This window comes from Oncorhynchus clarkii, chromosome 6 (assembly GCF_045791955.1).
Source record: "Oncorhynchus clarkii lewisi isolate Uvic-CL-2024 chromosome 6, UVic_Ocla_1.0, whole genome shotgun sequence".
Classification (NCBI taxonomy): domain Eukaryota; kingdom Metazoa; phylum Chordata; class Actinopteri; order Salmoniformes; family Salmonidae; genus Oncorhynchus; species Oncorhynchus clarkii.
In genome coordinates this window covers 27,622,620-27,644,286 of record NC_092152.1, presented here as the reverse complement: position 1 = coordinate 27,644,286, position 21,667 = coordinate 27,622,620, and the positions used below count along the sequence as shown (strand labels likewise).

At 43.3% G+C, this 21,667-nt stretch overlaps 1 protein-coding gene across 8 annotated transcripts in view; it reads right to left on the bottom strand.

The window, feature by feature from the left end:
• Nucleotides 1–17,148, bottom strand: part of LOC139410892 (bridging integrator 3-like) — a 51,430-nt gene extending 34,282 nt beyond the window's left edge. For 2 of the 8 annotated variants that reach the window (XM_071156534.1, XM_071156536.1), the window contains exons 1-2: nt 16,990–17,116; nt 752–800 (exon numbers count right to left, since the gene is read on the bottom strand). The gene's annotated coding sequence lies outside the window, so the exon portion shown is untranslated. Of the gene's footprint in view, nt 1–751; nt 801–16,989 lie in introns of all 8 variants that reach the window. The other 6 variants (XM_071156537.1, XM_071156538.1, XM_071156533.1 and 3 more) reach the window with 5 other exon arrangements.
• Nucleotides 17,149–21,667: the final 4,519 nt, after the last annotated feature.

The window sequence follows — 21,667 nt, the reverse complement described above, 5'->3', positions numbered from 1 at the left end:
CCCCAATGCATAGTGCAAACTGTAAAGTTTGGTGGAGGAGGAATAATGGTCTGGGGCTGTTTTTCATGGTTCGGGCTAGGCCTCAGTTTCAGTGAAAGGAAATCTTAGCGCTACAACATAGAATGACATTCTAGACAATTCTGTGCTTCCAACTTTGTGGAAACAATTTGGGGAAGGCCCTTTTCTGTTTCAACATGATAATGCCCTCGTGCACAAAACGAGCTTCATACAGAAATGGTTTGTTGAGATTAGTGTGGAAAAACTTGACTGGCCTGCATAGAGCCCAGACCTAAACCCCATCAAACACCTTTGGGATGAATTGGAACACCGACTGCAAGCTAGGCCTAATCGTCCAACATCAGTACCCGCCCTCACTAATGCACTTGTGGCTGAATGGAAGCAAGTCCCCACAGCAATGTTCCAACATCTAGTCGAAAGCCTTCACAGAAGAGTGGAGGCTGTTATAGCAGCAAATGGGGGACCAACGCCATATTAATGTCCATGATTTTGGAATGAGATGTTCAACGAGCATCTATCCACATATTTTTGGCCATGTAGTGTAACAACCATACAACAACAGACTAAATAAAGCCTGGTAGCGAATGTCTAGTGAAATTAGACATTTAATTATGTATTGTCTAGTTTCATAGGTGTTGCAACACAAATAATGGATGGAAGACCTTATGTTGGCACATTAGTCTTTTTTTATTGGGGGGGGGGGGGGGGGGGGGGCAGAAGACTGAACACTTACCGTTTTGGAAACAATCTGCTTTTTTGGTTGTTCAATCTTGAAGGGCATCCTAGAAGTAGACAAAATTATAAATTGGTGGGACAGACCACATTCCGCACATCACAAATACAATCTAACACATCCAAACAGGCATTTAACTGAAATGAGGCATTTTAAGGGGCTTGCAGACAGGTACTCTGACTGGTAGGTAATAATGTGTTGCGAGGTGAGTACAAGTGAACAAGTGAATCCTTTAGCTCAGTCACAGCTAGCCAAATCCAAATGCTGTTAACCCCTGGCCTTCTGGAGTGTGCTTCAGGAGCCCTGTGCATTGACTTCCTGTCATCACACGCCACATCTGGCTTCCATTACTGGTGGATATCACTAATTAGAAGTGGCTGTCCCCTCTGCTCTGTGTGGCTTTCCTGCAACCCCCCCCCCCAGTCAAACACAGGCCCACATGTTGTACTGGCCATGGCCTGACAGATTGCTGTGAATGGAGACTGCAGCATGGTAGTTCACAATGCATCACTCTGCACCCCTTACAGAATCCAGTCTGCCTACACCCTAAGCCTACAGTGCATTCAGGAAAGTATTCAGAGCCCTTGACTTTTTCCACATTGTTACGTTACAGCCTTACTCTAAAATGGATTCAATTGTTTGTTTTTCCCCTCAATCTACACACAAAACCCCATAATGACAAAGTGAAAAGTTTATTTTTGCACATTGATTCAAAATAAAAACAGAAATACCTTATTTACATAAGTATTCAGACCCTTTGCTATGATACTTGAAATTGCATCCTGTTTCCATTGATCATCCTTGAGATGTTTCTACAACTTGATTGGAGTTCACCTGTGGTAAATTCAATTGATTGGACATGATTTGGAAAGGCACAAACCTGTCTATATAAGGTCCCACAGTTGACAGTGCATGTCAGAGCAAAAAACCAAGCCACGAGGTTGAGGGAATTGTCCATAGAGCTCGGAGAGGCACAGATCCGGGGAAGGGTACCAAAAAATGTCTGCAGCATTGAAGGTTCCCAAGAGCACAGTGGCCTCCATCTTAAATGGAAAAAGTTTGGAACCACCAAGACTCTTCCTAGAGCTGGCCGCCCAGCCAAACTGAGCAATCGGGGGAGAAGGGCTTTGGTCAGGGAGGTGACTAAGAACCCGTCACTCTGACAGAGCTCTAACGTTCGACTGTGGAGATGGGATAACCTTCCAGAAGGACAACCATCTCTGCAGTACTCCACCAATCAGGCCTATATGGTAGAGTGGCCAGACGGAAGCCATTCCTCAGTAAAAGGCAAAGGACACTCCGCTTGGAGTTTGCCGAAAAAACACCTAAAGGAGTCTCAGACCATGAGAAACATATTTCTCTGGTCTGATGAAACCAAGATTGAACTCTTTGGCCTGAACGCCAAGCACCATGTCTGGAGGAGACCTGGCACCATCCCTATGATGAAGCATGGTGGTGGCAGCATCATGCTGTGGGGATGTTTTCAGCGGCAGGGAGACTAGTCAGAATCAAGGGAAAGATGAGCGGCACAAAGCACAGAAATCCTTGAAGAAAACCTGCTCCAGAGCACTCAGGACCTCAGACTGGGGGCGAAGGTTCACCTTCCAACAGGACAATGACCTGAAGCACACAGTCAATATAAAAATGTGTATGTGTGTAGAGTCAGTATAAATACATGTGTGTGTTATGTGCGAGTGAGCAAATGAACTGTGTGTTGATGCCTGTTGGTGTCAGACTTCTTGTTCTCTGGTACCGCTTGCCGTGCGGAAGCAGAGAGAATAGTCTATGGCTTTACCAAATTTTCCAGATCTTACTCTCACACTGCCTGATATAAGAGGTCCTGGATGGGAGGGAGCTGTGATGTACTGGGCTGTCCGCACCACCCTCTGTAGCGCCATGCAATCGAGGGCGGTGCAGTTGCCATACCAAACAGTTATGTAGCCAGTCAAGAGGGACCATGCCAAATCTTTTCAAAATCGTGAGGGGAAAGAGGCACTGAGTGTGTGTGGACTAATTTAAGTCTTTAGTGATTTGGACACCAAGGAACTTGAAGCTCTCAACCCGCTGCACTGGATGGGGCTTGCTCGCCCACCCGTTTCATGTAGTTCACGATCAGCTGCTTGGTCTTACTGACGTTGAGGGAGAAGTTGTCCTGGCACCACACTGCCAGGTCACTGACCTCCTCCCTGTAGACAAGGGTTCCCCAACTGGTGGCATGTAAGCTGAATTTGGCCTGCAGGTGGTTTTATTTGGCCACCCATGTACTAAATATATATACACAGTGGGGAGAACAAGTATTTGATACACTGTCGATTTTGCAGGTTTTCCCTACTTACAAAGCATGTAGAGGTCTGTAATTTTTATCATAGCTACACTTCAACTGTGAGAGACGGAATCTAAAACAAAAAAATCATACAATGTGATTTTCTGGATTTAAGTAATTAATTTGCATTTTATTGCATGACATAAGTATTTGATCACCTACCAACGAGTAAGAATTCAGTCTCTCACAGACCTGTTAGTTTTTCTTTAAGAAGCCCTCCTGTTCTCCACTCATTACCTGTATTAACTGCACCTGTTTTAACTTGTTACCTGTATAAAAGACACCTTTCCACACACTCAAACAGACTCCAACCTCTCCACAATGGCCAAGACCAGAGAGCTGCGTAAGGACATCAGGGATAGAATTGTAGACCTGCACAAGGCTGGGATGGGCTACAGGACAATAGGCAAGCAGCTTGGTGAGAAGGCAACAACTGTTGGCGCAATTATTAGCAAATGGAAGAAGTTCAAGATGACGGTCAATCACCCTCGGTCTGGGGCTCCATGCAAGGTCTCACCTCGTGGGGCATCAATGATCATGAGGAAGGTGAGGGATCAGCCCAGAACTACACGGCAGGACCTGGTTATTGACCTGAAGAGAGCTGGGACCACAGTCTCAAAGAAAACCATTAGTAATACACTACGCCGTCATGGATTAAAATACTGCAGCGCATGCAAGGTCCCCCTCCTCAAGCCAGCACATGTCCAGGCCTGTATGAAGTTTGCCAATGACCATCTGGATGATCCAGAGGAGGAATGAGAGGAGGTCATGTGGTCTGATGAGACAAAAATATAGCTTTTTGGTCTAAACTTTACTCGCCGTGTTTAGAGGGGAAAAAAGGATGAGTACAACCCCAAGAACTCCATCCCAACCGTGAAGCATGGAGGTGGAATCATTCTTTGGGGATGCTTTTCTGCAAAGGGGACAGGACGACTGCACCGTATTGAGGAGAGGATGGATGGGGCCATGTATCGCGAGAACTTGGCCAACAACCTCCTTCCCTCAGTAAGAGCATTGAAGATGGGTCATGGCTGGGTCTTCCAGCATGACAACGAGTGGCTCCGTAAAGAGTGGCTCCGTAAGAAGCATCTCAAGGTCCTGGAGTGGCCAAGCCAGTCTCCAGACCTGAACCCAATAGAACATCTTTGGAGGGAGCTGAAAGTCTGTATTGCCCAGCGACAGCCCCAAAACCTGAAGGATCTGGAGAAGGTCTGTATGGAGGAGTGGGCCAAAATCCCTGCTGCAGTGTGTGCAAATCTGGTCAAGAACTACAGAAAACGTATGATCTCTCTAATTGCAGACAAAGGTTTCTGTACTAAATATTAAGTTCTGCTTTTCTGATGTAACAAATACTTATGTCATGCAATAAAATGCTTATTCATTATTTAAAAATGATACAATGTGATTTTCTGGATTTTTGTTTTTTCACAGTTGAAGCGTACCTATGATAAAAATTACAGACCTCTTACATGCTTTGTAAGTAGGAAAACCTGCAAAATCGGCAGTGTATGAAATACTTGTTCTCCCCACTGTATGTATGTATGTACACTGCTCAAAAAAATAAAGGGAACACTAAAATAACACATCCTAGATCTGAATGAATGAAATATTCTTATTAAATACTTTTTTCTTTACATAGTTGAATGTGCTGACAACATAACCACACAAATATTATCAATTATCAACCCATGGAGGTCTGGATTTGGAGTCACACTCAAAATGAAAGTGGAAAACCACACTACAGGCTGATCCAACTTTGATGTAATGTCCTTAAAACAAGTCAAAATAAGGCTCAGTAGTGTGTGTGGCCTCCACGTGCCTGTATGACCTCCCTACAACGCCTGGGCATGCTCCTGATGAGGTGGCGGATGGTCTCCTGAGGGATCTCCTCCCAGACCTGGACTAAAGCATCCGCCAACTCCTGGACAGTCTGTGGATGGAGCGAGACATGATGTCCCAGATGTGCTCAATTGGATTCGGGCCAGTCCATAGCATCAATGCCTTCCTCTTGCAGGAACTACTGAATCTCGTTGATGATCCGTGTTGTAGGCTGTCTTATTGTCAACGGTGATGAGGCCTACCACTGTCATGTTGTCAGCAAACTTGATGATGGTGTTGGAGTTTTGCATGGCCACATAGTCGTTGGTGAACAAGAAGTACAGGAGGGAACTAAGCACACACCCCTGTAGGGCCCCCTACAGCGTGTCAGCGTGGCAGAGGAAATGTTGCCTTCCCTCAACACCTGGGGTTGGCCCGTCAGGAAGTCCAGGATCCAGCTGCAGAGGGCGGTGTTCAGTCCTAGGGTCCAAAGCTTGGTGACGAGCTTGGAGGGGACTATGGGTTGAACGCTGACCTGTAGTAAATGAACAGCATTCTCACATAGGTGTTAATTCCTCTTATCTAGGTGGATGGGGGCAGTGTGGAGTGCAATTGAGATTGCATCGTCTATGGATCTGTTGGAGCGGTATGCGAATTGGAATGGGTCTAGGGTTTCTGGGATGATGGGAGTTGATGTGTGCCATAACCTTTCAAAGCACGATTACAGATGTGTGCTACAGGGCGGTAGTCATTGTGGCAGGTAGGCTTAAAGTTCTTGGGAACTGGAATGATGGTGGTCAGCTTGAGATGTGGGAATTACTGACTGGGACAAGGAAAGGTTGAAAATGACCATGAATATGCCTGCCAGCTGTTCTCCGCATGCTCTGAGAACGCACCCTGGAATACCACCTGGCCTCGCGGCGTTAAGCGTGTTTACCTTTTTAAAAACCTTACGACAGCCTCGGAGTAGCGACATCAACCAGTCCCCTGGGTCAGTGGGGGCCCTCGTTCCCGGCTCAGTGTTATTTTTTGTCAAATAGTGCATAAAATACATTGAGTTCGTCTAGTAGAGAGGCATCGTTGGCAGACCACAACTGGGTCTTCCTTTGTCATTCGTAATGGACTGTAGCCCCTTCTTAATGCATCGGAGCCTATGTAATAGGATTCCACCTTGTTCCTATATTGCCCTTTTGCTTGTTTGATGGCTCTGCGGAGGTCGTAGCGGGACTTCATGCACTTGTTTGTGTCTTCAGCCGTAGTCTCCGGGTTGGCTGCGATAGCCCTGTGTGCGGAGCCCTGTTCTTTAGCTTAGAGCCAACCTCTGTGTTAATCCTGGGCTTTTGATTGGGGAAGCAGCGAAACTTCTCTTTAAGGACAACGTTGTGATGCATTTCCTAATGAAGCCAGTGACCGAGGTGGTTAGCTTGTCGATGCTATTGGCAGAGTCATGGGACATATTCCAGTCAGCGCAAGCAAAGCAGTTTTGTAGCATAGCATCAGAAACAGAGGACCATTTCTCAATGGAGCGCATCAAGGGTACTTCCTGTTTGAGCTTCTACTTGTGACATCTTATGATAGTTTTGATAGGTAACAACTTATTTTCTTAATGCCATCCGTCTTTTATCTGCCTGAATCCAACTTTCTAAACCATGTCTTGCTACATAAGTTGTGATGGAGAATCCATGAGAAAGAAAACACTTTTTATTGCCACTACACATGGCTGTATGTTGACATTGACGTGACACTAATAACATCCAAGGAACATGATGGACGTTTGCCGTTGACAGGCACAGTGAGACAACAGCTGCGTCAAAAGAAAGGTGTGTAAACTAATGAGATGGAAAGATGAGGGTGCGAGGCAGGGCCGTGTTGTATAACCAGGGAACACCACTGATGTGTGTGTGTGTGGCAGTTCCCTTTGATAACAGCTCAATCAGAAAACCCAACACAGCCAAGAGAGGCAACAGGAAAATGGGCTTAATCCGAATTACAACAGAAAGGATGCTTTCACTGGCAGGAGGGAGTATTAAGTCCCTATCAAACTAGCCCTGGTGAAGCGCTGGGAAAAATGTTATTTGATTCCCCTTTTGACTCCTAGAGATAAGCAGTGTTGTAACAACATGGATGCATCCCATTCATAAAATCACCGACTCATATCAGATCAAGATCTACGGTCAAAATGGCTGATTCAGGAGGAAAAGTTTCACATGTCATACTTTTGGTGAGCCAACACCATCATGGAAAACTACATTTCGTCACCCACTGAAATTCCTGAGGTCCACGGGGTGAATCATCTTACTACCCATGCAACGCATCACTAGAACACTACGGCAGTAACTGGCCTACCTATCTGAGCAGTGATCACATAAGACTTGGCAAGGACTGTACGATATGTCAAACACGCAGTAACTTTCCAAGAAAGAAGGTAAGATCATAAAGGTGGCAAAGACTGCTAGAACTCGTGCTAAACACCACGACTATATCTTTGGCCCAATACAAAAGATCTTGGCCCAGCAGAACATACAATCGAGCCCCACAGTCACAAAGTCAACAGTGCATTCGGAAAGTATTCAGACCCCTTTACTTTTTCCACGTTTTGTTACGTTACAGCCTCTAAAATTGATTAAATAAAGAATCCTCAACAATCTACACACAATATCCCACAATGACAAAGCGAAAACAGGTTTTTATAAAGTACCAGTCCAAAGTTTGGACACACCTACTCATTAAAGGGTTTTTCTATCTTTTTACTATTTTATACATTGTAGAATAATATTGAAGACATAAACTTTGAAATAACACATATGGAATGACTTAGTAATTAAGAAAGTGTTAAACCAAACAAATTATATTTGAGATTCTTGAAAGCAGCCACCCTTTGCCTTGATGACAGCTTTGCACACACTTGGCATTCTCTCAACCAGCATCATGAGGTGGAATTTCTTTCATTCTCAATGCATTTGAGCCAATCAGTTGTGTTGTGACAAGGTTGGGGTGGTATACGGAAGATAGCCCTATTTGGTAAAAGATCAAGTCCATATTATGGCAAGAACAGCTCAAATAAGCGTAGAGAAACGACAGACCATCTTTACTTTAAGACATGAAGGTCAGTCAATCCAGAAAACTATAAAGAACTTTGAAAGTTCCTTCAAGTGCAGTCTCAAAAACCATCAAGTGCTATGATGAAACTAGCTCTCATGAGGACCGCCACGGGAAAGGAAGACCAAGAGTTACCTCTTGTGCAGAGGAAAAGTTCAATAGAGTTACCAGCCCAAATAAATGCTTCACAGTGTTCAAGTAACAGACACATCTCAACAACTGTTCAGAGGAGACTGCATGAATCAGGCCTTCATGGTCGAATTGCTGCAAATAAACCACTACTAAAGGACACCAATAAGAAGACTTGCTTGGGCCAAGAAACACAAGCAATGGACATTAGACCGGTGGAAATCTGTTCTTTGGGCTGATGAGTCCAAATTTGAGTTTTTTGGTTCCAAACGACGTGTCTTTGTGAGACACAGAGAAGGTGAACAAATGATCTCTGCATGTGTGGATCGCACTGTGACGCACAGAAGAGGTGGTGTGATGGTGTGGGGGTGCTTTGCTGGTGACACTGCCAGTGATTTACTTTAAAAAATGAACCAGTATGGCTGCCACAGCATTCTGCAGTGATATGCCATCCCATCTGGTTTGTGCTTAGTAGGACTATCATTTGTTTTTCAACAGGACAATGACCCAACACACCTCCAGGCTGTGTAAGGGCTATTTGACCAATACGGAGAGTAATGGAGTGCTGCATCAGATAACCTGGCCTCCACAATCACTCGACCTCAACCCAATTGCGATAGTTTGGGATGAGTTGGACCGCAGAGGAAAGAAAAAGCAGCCAACAAGTGCTCAACATATGTGGGAACTCCTTCAAAACTGTTGGAAAAGCATTCCAGATGAAGCTGGTTGAGAGAATGCCAAGGGTGTGCAAAGCTGTCATCAAGGTTGGCTACTTCGAAGAATCTAAAATACAAAATACATTGATTGACACTTTTTGGATTACTACATGATTCCATTTGTGTTCAATAGTTGTCTTCACTACAACGTAGAAAATAGTCAAAATAAACAAAACCCTTGAATGAATAGATGGGTCAAAACTTTTGACTGGTACTGTACATTTTTGCAAATGTATTCAAAATAAAATAGAGGAATACCTTATTTACATAAGTATTCAGACACTTTGCTATGATACTCGAAATTGAACTCAGGTGCATCCTGTTTCCATTGATCACCCTTGAGATGTTTCTACAACTTGATTGGAGTCCACCTCTGGCAAGTTCAATTGATTGGACGTTATTTGGAAAGGCACACACCTGTCTATATAAGGTCCCACAGTTGACAGTGCATGTCAGAGCAAAAAACCAAGCCATGAGGTTGAAGGAATTGTACATAGAGCTCCCGAGACAGGATTGTGTCGAGGCACAGATCCGGGGAAGGGTACCAAAAAATGTCCGCAGCATTGAAGGTCCCCAAGAACACAGTGGCATCCATCATTCTTAAATGGAAGAAGTTTGGAACCACCAAGACTCTTCCTCGAGTTGGCCACCTGGCCAAACTGTGCAATCGAGGAGAAGGGCCTTGGTCAGGGAGGCGACCAAGAACCCGATGGTCACTCTGACAGAGCTCCAGAATTCCTCTGTGGAGATGGGAGAACCTTCCAGAAAGCCAACCAGCTCTGCAGCACTCCACCAATCAGACCTTTATGGTAGAGTGACCAGACAGAAGACACTCCTCAGTAAAAAGGCACATGACAGCCCGCTTGGAGTTTGCCAAAAGGCACCTAAAGGACCCTCAGACCATGAGAAACAAGATTCTCTGGTCTGATGAAAACAAGATTGAACTATTTGGCCTGAATGCCAAGCTTCACGTCTGGAGGAAACCTGGCACCAACCCTACAGTGAAGCATGGTGATGGCAACATCATGCTGTGGGGATGTTCTTCCAGAGGTAGTGACTGGGAGACTAGTCCGGATCGAGGGCAAGATGAACGGAGCAAAGTACAGAGAGATCCTTGATGAAAACCTGCTCCAGAGCGCTCAGCACCTCAGACTGGGGCAAGGGATCACCTTCCAACAGGACAACAACCCTAAGCACACAGCCAAGACAACGCAGAAGTGGCTTCGGGACTAATCTCTGAATGTCCTTGAATGGCCCAGCCAGAGCCCGGACTTGAACCCGATCAGCCATCCCTGGAAAGACCTGAAATTGGCTGTGTTGCGACTCTCCCCATCCAACCTGACAGAGCTTGAAAGGATCTGCAAAGAAGAATGGGAGAAACTCCCCAAATACAGGTGTGCCAAGCTTGTAGCATCATACCCAAGAAGATTCAGTTTTTTATTTTGAATACATTCACAAAAATGTCTGTTTTTGCTTTGTCATTATTGGGTATTGGGTTAAGATTGATGAAAATAAAATAATTGTATCAATTTTATAATAAGGCTGTAACATAACAAAATGTGGAAAAGGTCAAGGGGTCTGAATACTTTTGAATGCACTGTACTTAGCTAACAGACTGTGGACACTGCCTTATTTGCTCAAATCCCAAAGCGATCCAAAGAGAATGGTAAGCTAGAGGGGTAGAGGAAGGAGGATGGTCTATGCTGTGGGAATCGTTTGTTATGTTTCTTCACACACAGTGGCATTTCAGTAGAGGCCTGTACATTTAGAAACTTTGGTTAGTCTGTAAGCCCTGATCCCATGACCTACTCAAAGAAGGGCAGGAAAGACAGAGTGTGCACAGAGCATGTTACATTTGGTAAATAAAGGAGCACAACCTTCTCTTCTATGGACAGACTTACAACTTAAGCTATTAGTCAAAGTGAACACTACACAGGGGTTACAGTGAACCAAGCACAATAGCACTACATTGTACTCAACTACAATAGGTTAGATGTCAGGTTCATCGACTGTATGGATAAGTATGGATAATTCCATAGGCTAAATTGTTAAACTGCATTGTTTCTAGGCGCGGTGATGTTCTTAAATACAAATTCCAGGTCGCACAGCAAAATATTTAAGCACATATGTGAGTAAAATTGTCTCACTGTAGAGCCTAACTTAGCCTATAGGACAATATCCTTGATATATCCTGGACCTATTCTGAATTATGTTAAAAATAAAAGCATTATTATAGTATATTAGGCTATATTGCATGGTGTTGTTGTTTAAGGCAGGGCAATTCCATGCCAGCGTAGACTGAAAGATTTTTGGTATCTCAGATGGTTCTGGCAATTCTCACATAGTAACTTCATTGGGAGGAAAGACTCTCGAGATGCGTTTTACTTGTATGACAAACGCTGTGTCTTTATGAGACGCAGAGTAGGTGAACGGATGATCTCTGCATGTGTGGTTCTCACCGTGAAGCATGGAGGAGGTGGTGTGGGGTTGCTTTGCTGGTGACCCTGTCTGTGATTTATTTAGAATTCAAGGCACACTTAACCAGCATGGCTACCACAGCATTCTTCTGCAACACGCCATCCCATCTAGATTGTGCTTAGTGGGACTATCATTTGTTTTTCAACGGGACAATGACCCAACACACCTCCAGGCTGTGTAAGGAGAGTGATGGTGCTGCATCAGATGACCTGGCCTCCACAATCACCAAATCTCAACCCAATTGAAATGTACTGGTACGAGATGGACCACAGAGTGAAGGAAAAGCAGCCAACAAGTCTTCAGCAAAGCTGTCATCAAGGCAAAGGGTGGCTAGTTTCAAGAATCTAAAATATGTTGATTTGGTTTAACACTTTTTTGTTACTACATGATTCCATATGTGTTATTTCATGTTTGATGTCTTCACTCTTATTCTACAATATAGAAAAATAAAGTAAAATGCTTGAATGAGTAGGCGTCCAAACTTTTGACTGGTACTATACTTTTAAAATCATGAACATGTACAGTGGCTTGCGAAAGTATTCACCCCCTTGGCATTTTTCCTATTTTGCTGTCTAACAACCTGGAATCAAAGTGGATTTTGGGGGGGTTTGTATCATTTCATTTACACAACATGCCTACCATTTTGAAGATGCAAAAAACTTTTTGGGGTGAAAGAAACAAGAAATAACAACAAGAACCCCCCCAAAGTCAATACTTTGTAGAGCCACCTTTTGCAGCAATTACAGCTGCAAGTCTCTTAGGATATGTCACTATAAACTTGGCACATCTAGCCACTGGGATTTTTGCTAAACTGCTCCAGCTCCTTCAAGTTGGATGGGTTCCGCTGGTGTACAGCATCTTTAAGTCATACCACAGATTCTCAATTGGATTGAGGTCTGGGCTTTGACTAGGCCATTCCAAGACATTTAAATGTTTCCCCTTAAACCACTCAAGTGTTGCTTTAGCAATAAGCTTAGGGCCATTGTCCTGCTGGAAGGTGAACCTCTGTCCCAGACTCAAATCTCTGGAAGACAAGCAGGTTTCCCTGTATTTAGCACCATCCATCATTCCTTCAATTCTGGCCAGTTTCCCAGTCCCTGGCGATGAAAAACATCCCCACAGCATGATGCTGCCACCACCATGCTTCACTGTGGAGATGGTGTTCTCGGGGTGATGGGAGGCGTTGGGTTTGCGCCAGACATAGTGTTTTCCTTGATGGCCAAAAAGCTAATCTGACCAGAGTACCTCCTTCCATATGGTTGGGTAGTCTCCCACATGCCTTTTGGCGGACACCAAACGTGTTTGCTTATTTTTTCTTTAAGCAATGGCTTTTTTTCTGGACACTCTTCCGTAAAGCCCAGCTCTGTGGAGTGTACGGCTTAAAGTGGTCCTATGGACAGATACTCCAATCTCCGCTGTGTAGCTTTGCAGCTCCTTCAGGGTTATCTTTGGTCTCTTTGTTGCCTCTCTGATTAATGCCCTCCTTGCCTGGTCTGTGAGTTTTGGTGGGCGGCCCTCTCTTGGCAGGTTGTTTGTGTTGCCATATTCTTTCCATGTTTTAATAATGGATTTAATAGTGCTCTGTGGGATGCTCAAAGTTTCTGATATTTTTTTATAACCCTACCCTGATCTGTACTTCTCCACAACTTTGTCCCTGACCTGTTTGGAGAGCTCCTTGGTCTTCATGGTACCCCTTGCTTAGTGGTGTTGCAGACTCTGGGGCCTTTCAGAACAGGTGTATATATACTGAGATCATGTGACAGATCATGTTATACTTAGACTTTATTTAACTAATTATGCGACTTCTAAAGGTAATTGGTTGCACCAGATCTTATTAGGGGCTTCATAGCAAAGGGGGTGAATACATATGAACCAACCACTTTTCCGTTTTACTTTTTATTTTATTTTTTAAACATTTTTTCAAACAAGTTAGCCTTTTCATTTAACTTCACCAATTTGGACTATTTTGTGTATGTCCATTACATGAAATCCAAATAAAAATCTATTTATTTTACAGGTTGTAATGCAACAAAATAGGAAAAATGCCAAGGGGGATGAATACTTTTGCAAGGCACTGTAGTGTGCATCTATCAGGTACACATACATGTTAGTACATACACACAACAATAGGAGAGGTGTTGCTTTATTAGTTTTTTGAACGCAGGTTTGCTGTTCACTTGCGCTATCCTATATGAAATGGGAGTTCTGTGCAATCATGGCTTTGTAAAATACTGTACATTTCCTTGAATTTGTTCTGGACCTGGGGAATGTGATAAGACCCCTGGTGGCATGTCTGGTAGGGTAAGTGTGATTGTCAATGCTGTGTGTGTGTAAGCTGACTATGCAAACAATTTGGAATCTCCAACACATTAAATGTGTCTTACAAAAACAAGAAGTGATTCCGTCAGTCTTTCCTCAACTCTTAGCCAAGAGAGTCTAGCATGCATAGTATTGATATTAGCCCTCTGACTGCAATAAAGAGCAAAGTGTGCTGCTCTGTTCTGGGCCAGCTGCAGCTTAACTTGGTCTTTATTTGCAGCACTTGACCATATGACTGGACAGAATCAAGATAAGACTAGAGCATGCAGGAATTTAGTTCCTTGTTGCAAACTGGATTCATCTTTTGGAGTATTTGTATTCTGTACAGGCTTCCTTTTCACTCTGTCAATTAGGTTGGTATTGTGGAATAATTACAATGTTGTTGATCAATCCTCTTGTCACCTATCACAGCCATTCAACTCTGTTTTAAAGTCAACATTTCCCTCATGGTGAAATCACTGAGGTTTCCATCCTCTCCGGCAACTGAGTTACGAGAGACACCTGTATCTTTAGTGACTGGGTGTATTGATACACCATTAAAAGGTGTAATTAATAACTTCACCATACTCAGAGGGATATTCCATGTCTGCTTTTTCTATTTTTACCCATCTACCGATAGGTGCCCTTCTTCACAAGGCATTGGAAAACCTTCTTGGTCTTTGTGGTTGAATCTTTGTTTGAAATTCACTGCTTAACTGAGGGACCATACAGATTATTGTATTTGTGGGGTACAGAGATGAGGTACCTATTCAAACACTATTATTGCACACAGTGTGAGTCCATGCAACTTATTATGTGACTTGTTAAGCAAATATAGGGTTGAATACATGCCATAAGACATTTCAGCCTTTATATTTGTAAAGACATAATTCCACTTTTGACATTATGGGGTATTGTGTGTAGGCCAGTGAAAATCTAAATGTAGTCCATTTTAAATTCACACAACAAAATGTGGAAAAAGTCAAGGGGTGTGAATACTTTCTGAAGGCACTGTAATTATCAGCGAGCCCATTCTGGAAAATGTACTTGTAGAGTATATTGTTCCAAACAAAAGCCTGTCTTACAATTTAAGATATTAAAATGTTCAATAAGATTGTTTTATTTCAGCAACAAGACTTGCTCCATATTTTAGAGCACACTATAAGGAGTATAATGACACCAAGATGTCTATACGATTTACATGTACAGTTGACAGATGTCTGTATGATTTACATGTAAGGTTCACAGATCTCTACCTTTTTTTCTTGTAAAAATGTAGCTAATGAGAGCAAGGCATAAACCCTAATTTGCCCTGAGTTCAACACAACAATATGGCTCTTGGTGTAGGCCTAAGTAATGTAGGTAAGGCTCACTGTTTTAGCTGTCAGCAAACTGCTGTGCCCGGTTTTACATTCCCTAAAACATAGTGACTCATGTTAAAACCAACAGTTTAACACCCCTGCTCTCCCCCTTGACCAAACCTTTAGAACTAAGCTGTTTCCTTATGGACGTCACTCTACTCTAGTCTAGACGTATGCATGCTCAGAGAAACAACAGTCTTATTTACCAGCATAGCCATTAGCTCTGCATGATAAAAATACAGAAATGATGCGGCTACAGGAAGAACCAATGACTACGTTGGAACTATAAATGTGTGCGCCATTGGCAAGGGGATAACATATCACTTCAATTGGGGCTATTGCCTGGAGTACAGAGGGCTGGTTGAGGACATTAGGAGTGCAATTGTTCGGATGACCCCTGAGTCAAATCTCTCACGTCACAGAAGCAAGAGTGAGGGCCTGACTGGAATGAGTTGGTCAGCATAGTTGATAAAGGTCTCATTCACTGGACAGGCACCACACATTTGACCTTGTGCTTGGCTGTGCGTAGAGGCCCTGTACGGGCATGAATTTTAAGCCTGAGCCCTACCCATACCAGCAACCATTAAGCCCTACCCTACACAGGCCCAATTGCTTCTGCAAAATTTAAGGCACCCCACATTTGACCCTGTGCTTGGCTGTGCGTAGATCCCTGCACAAGCATAAATTTTAAGCCCAAACCCTACCCCGATTGTTTCTGCCAAATTTAAGGCCCGGACCAAAGGCCAAAATAACTTCAATCATTAGCATCCATTAGCTGCTGGTCTCGGTCTGTCCTCCTCCCTGCAGTGCTCACACAGCATGCACTCTGCTGCTAGTCTGTCACCCTCAGTGGGGCTGTAAAAAAACAGGATGCGTCCGGTTTTCAGGATGCGACTTCTGCTTTTGGACGTCAACAAGGCAACACTCAATCTTAACTCCGCCACAACATTTACTGGATTGGTTGAACAGTGCAGAAGAGACCCTTCCTTGATAGTTTGTTTTTCTCTCATCAGGACCAGAAATAGACACTGCTCAAGTGTTTCTTTAACGCCTGCTACGTTAGGTTAATAGTCTGCCTGTGTGAGTATCCAGAGCAATGGCTCCGCCTCGGGCTGCTCAAAGACGAGACAAGTTTTTGTCACTTTTAATGGTGTCACTAAACTCAAGAACAGTATTATTTTCTGTGAAATAATCTGTCCTGTGGACTCGGACAATGTTCTGGTCTTATATTTCACGTGGTTGAAGCACGTCTGACACCATGTTATGATCTTAGTAGGTGAAGACTGTAGGCTAGCCTACTGCGCAGCAGAGCAAATGGCTCAGCTGCAAAATGCTTGATCAATTTAGTCATACACGAGCCCTGCCCGTACCCTAGTAATTGATGAAAAAAACAGGCCCAAACCCAATAAAGGTGTGCAGTAATTGAACCTCCCAGGGACAATATCAAAACTCCAGCAGCTTCTATGAGTGGGTTAACTCCTACCTAAGCAGGTAACGTTAGTTAGCTAAAATTGGCAACCTGGCTAGCTAACTAATATTTTAACTCTACTACAACGTAACATTGAAGTTAAATCCTAAGGTTAGTGCCAGGTTAGCTCTCTTTGCTAGACAGTTGGTTAGTTAGCTAGCGCTGCTACTTTAACGCGCTAACTAGCAAGCCAACATGTCATAAGTTGTTGTTTATGGTCACTATGTTAACGTTAGCTAGGGTGCTAACTATTTAGCCAATGTAAATAACAGCTCTCAAGCTACGCTCAGGATGCTAGCCTTTTAAAGTTAGTTGACGAGTTTGCAAGGCAAATGACACCATACTGTAAGCTATAATTGTTAACACATTACATGTGTATAATATTTCTAAACTGCTTGGCCAGTTCTAGACACCGTTAACTTACTGAAAGCTAAGCCAATGACTAGCTGCTAAGTTAGCTAGCTAACCCCACAATTTCACTAGTCGAGTCAAACCGTTAGCTTGTTGAAGACGATTAATGTGTCTAGCTGTCTTATCAAAATACATACCAGCTCATTTTGTCTGAATTTCTCATCCAGTTTCAATTGGAAGCTTTTTCCTTTTCAGAAAACCTCATCCCATTTCACATAAAATAACTGCTAGCTAGATAAAGTAACCAGGAAGTGGCTACAGCAGTAGCACAGATAAATGAGAACATATTTGGTAGTATTTTTTTGGGGGGGGAGTAAAACTACGGAAAGCAGAAAGGCCTGCATGGCGCACTGGGTTAGTGAGAGGGAGACGAAGTATAGATCCAACTATTTATGTGGGCTTGTCTGTTCAGCAATGTCATTTTTGGAGTTTGAAATGTAATATTATAGCTTAGAAAATTGTTACTGACAGATGAGCTCGCATCAAGGAAAGATCAGAAATAAAAGAGATCCTGGACATTCAGGATTTCATGCTGATATCTCTTGATTTCAGCCCAGAGGTGGAAGCATGGAGATAGTATGGATGGAGTAGAATGCCATTGACATTAAGTGCGTAGGCAGATCACATTTTCCAAACTTCTTTAAAAGCTGTGTGTCTAACTATATGCTATTTCATAACATAATACACCTGTTGATAGGCATAACATAATGTTTGAGGACTATTCCTCTAATAAATCAAATCTAATTTGAGAAGTCTGTATAGGCATCAGGCTGGGGAACACACCATCCACGTCGTTCATTATTTTTCCATAGAACATATACTGTAACCCCTCATTGATTATCCCTTACATACTTATATACAGTACCAGTCAAAAGTTTGGACACATACTCATTCAAGGGTTTTTCTTTATTTGTACTATTTTCTATATTGTCAAATAAAATAAAATTGTATTAGTCACGCGTGCCAAATAGAACAAGTGTAGACTTTACAGTGAAATTCTTACTTGTGAGCCCCTAACCAACAATGCAGTTTAAAAATATAAAAAATAATATATAAAAACATTTGAATAAGAGATAAAAGTAACAAGTAAATAAGGAGCAGCAGTAAAATAACAATAGCGGGACTATATACAGGGGGGTATCGGTACAGAGTCAATGTAAAAAATCAAATATAAAAACATTTGAATAAGAGATAAAAGTAACAAGTAAATAAGGAGCAGCAGTAAAATAACAATAGCGGGACTATATACAGGGGGGTATCGGTACAGAGTCAATGTGCTGGTTAGTCGAGGTAATATGTACATTTAGGTAGAGTTATTAAAATTAATATGCATAGATGATAACAACAGAGTAGTAGCTGTGTAAAAAGGGGGAGCAATGTAAATAGTCTGGGTAGCTATTTGATTAGATGTTCAGGAGTCTTATGGCTTGGGGGTAGAAGCTGTTTAGAAGCCTCTTGGACCTAGACTTGGCTCTCCGGTACCACTTGCAACGCTGTAGCAGAGAGAACAGCCTATGACTATGGTGGCTGGAGTCTTTGACCATTTTTAGGATCTTCCTCTGACACCGCCTGGTATAGAGGTCCTGGATGGCAGGAAGCTTTGCCCCAGTGATGTACTGGGCCGTACGCACTACCCTCTGTAGTGCCTTTTGATCGGAGGCCGAGCAGTTGCTATACCAGGCAGTGACGCTCGACGGTGCAGCTGTAGAACATGTTGAGGATCTGAGGACCCATGCCAAATATTTTCAGTCTCCTGAGGGGGAATAGGTTTTGTCGTGCCAGATTTACGACTGTCTTGGACCATGATAGTTTGTTGGTGATGTGGACACCAAGGAACTTGAAGCTCTTAACCTGCTCCACTACAGCCCTGTCCTGTAGTCCACAATCATCTCCTTTGTCTTGATCACCTGGAGGGAAATGTGCAGTCATGAGTGAACGGAATACAGGAGGCAACTGAGCACGCACCCTTGAGGGGCCCCTGTTTTGAGGATCAACGTGGCGGATGTGTTGTTACCTACCCTTATCACCTGGGGGCGGCCCGTCAGGAAGTCCAGGATCCAGTTGCAGAGGGAGGTGTTCAGTCCCACAATCCTTAGCTTATTCATGAGCTTTGAGGGCACTATGGTGTTGAACACTGAGCTGCAGTCAATGGATAGCATTCTCACATAGGTGTTCATTTTGTACAGGTGAGAAAGGGAAGTGTGGAGTGCAATAAAGTGCATCATTTCTGGATCTGTTAGGGCGGTATGCAAATTGGAGTGGGTTTCTGGGATAGTTTCTGGGATAATGGTGTTGATGTGAGCCATGACCAGCCTTTCAAAGCACTTCATGGCTACAGATGTGAGTGCTACGGGTCGGTAGTCATTTAGGCAAGTTACCTTAGTGTTCTTGGGCACAGGTGGTTTGCTTAAACTATGTTGGTATTACAGACTCGGATAGGGAGAGGTTGAAAATTTCAGTGAAGTCACTTGCCAGTTGGTCAGCGCAAGCTCGCAGTACACGTCCTAGTAATCCGTTTGGCCCTGCGGCCTTGTGAATGTTGACCTGTTTAAAGGTCTTACTCACATCGGCTGTGGAGAGCGTGATCACACAGTCTTCCGGAACAGCCGGTGCTCTCATGCATGTTTCAGTGTTCTTTGCCTCGAAGCGAGCATAGAAGTAGTTTAGCTCATCTGGTAGGCTCGTGTCACTGGGCAGCTCTCAGCTGTGCTTCCCTTTGTAGTCTGTAATGGATTGCAAGCCCTGCCACCTCCGACGAACATCAGAGCCGGTGTAGTACAATTTGATTTTAGTCTCTATTGACACTTTTCCTGTTTGATAGTTCGTTGGAGGGCATAGCGGGATTTCTTATAAGCTTCCGGGTTAGAGTCCCACTCCTTGATAGTGGCAGCTCTAGCTTTTAGCTCATTGCGGATGTTGCCTGTAATCCAAGGCTTCTGGTTGGGGTATGTACGTACCGTCACTCACTGTGGGGACGATGTCATCGACGCACTTATTGATGAACCCAATGACTGTTGTGGTGCACTCCTCAATGTCCTCAGAGGAATCCCAGAACATATTCCTGTCTGTGCTAGCAAAACAGTCCCGTAGCTTAGCATCTGCTTCATCTGACCACTTTTTTAATGATGGAGTCACTGGTGCTTCCTGCTTTAACTTTTGTTTGTAAGCAGGAATCAGGAGGATAGAATTATGGTCAGATTTTCCAAATGGAGGGTGAGGGAGAGCTTTGTATGCGTCTCTGTGTGTGGAGTAAAGGTAGTCCAGAGTTGTTTTTACCCCTGGTTGCACATTTAACATGCTGATAGAAATTTGGTAAGACTTATTTAAGTTTCTCTGCATTAAAGTCCCCAGCCACTAGGAGTGCCGCCTCTGGGTGAGAGTTTTCCTGTTTGCTTATGGCGGAATACAGCTCATTGAGTGCAGTCTTATTGCCAGCTTCAGTTTGTGGTGGTGTGTAGATGTGTGTAGCCACGAAAAATACAGATGAAAACTCTCTAGGTAGATAGTGTGGTCTACAGCTTATCATGAGCTACTCTACCTCAGGCGAGCAAAACCTTGAGACTTCCTTAGATATCGTGCACCAGCTGTTATTTACAAAAATACATAGTCCGCCTCCCCTTGTCTTACCAGACGCCACTGTTCTATCTTGCCAATACAGCGTATAACCAGCCAGCTGTATGTTGATAATATCTTCATTCAGCCATGACTCCGTGAAGCATAAGATATTACAGTTTTGAACGTCCCGTTGGTAGTTTAATCTTCTGCGTAGGTTATCGATTTTATTTTCCAAAGATTGTATGTTTGCTAGCAGAATGGAAGGCAGTGGGAGTTTATTCGATCGCCTACGAATGACGGGGATCTGGGCATGTTCCCGGGAAAGCACTAAGTCATTCACGTCGGACTTGTTAAATGGAAAAGAACGATTCTGACAGTTTATGGTGAGTAATCTCAGTGCTGATGTCCAGAAGTTATTTTCGGTCATAAGAGGTGGAAGCGGCAACATTATGTACAAAATAAGTTTAAAAAAACAACAACTTACAAACAACGCAAAGAAATGAACAAAAAAACACATTTGGATAGGAACACGTAAATATCAGCCTTCTTCTCCGGCACCATCTTAGCACCCGGTGAATAATAGTGAAGACATTAAATAACACATATGGAATCATGTAGTAACCAAAAAAGTGTTAAACAAATCTAAATATATTTTAGATTTGAGTTTCTTGAAAGTAGCCACCCTTTGACTTGATGACAGCTTTGCACACTCTTGACATTATCTCAACCAGCTTCACCTGGAATGCTTTTCCAACAGTCTTGAAGGAGTTTGCACATATGCTGAGCACTTGTTGGCTGCTTTTCCTTCATGAGGTAGTCACCTGGAATGCATTTCAATGAACAGGTGTGCCTTGTTAAATGTTAATTTTGTGGAATTTCTTTCTTAATGCGTTTGAGCCAATCAGTTGTGTTGTGACAAGGTAGGGGTGGTATACAGAAGATAGCCCTATTTGGTAGTCCATATTATGGCAAGAATAAGCAAAGAGAGACGAGAGTCCATCAATACTTTAAGACATGAAGGTCAGTCAATTTCAAGAACTTTGCAAGTTTATTTGCTTGTAGTCGCAAAAAACATCAAGAGCTTTGATGAAACTGGCTCTCATGAGGACCGCCACAGGAAGGGAAGACCCAGTGTTACCTCTGCTATAGAGGATAAGTTCATTAGAGTTACCAGCCTCAGAAATTGCAGCCCAAAAAACTCTGTGAAGCATTTAAAGGAACAGTTATCTCAACATCAACTGTTTATCGGAGGCTGCGTGA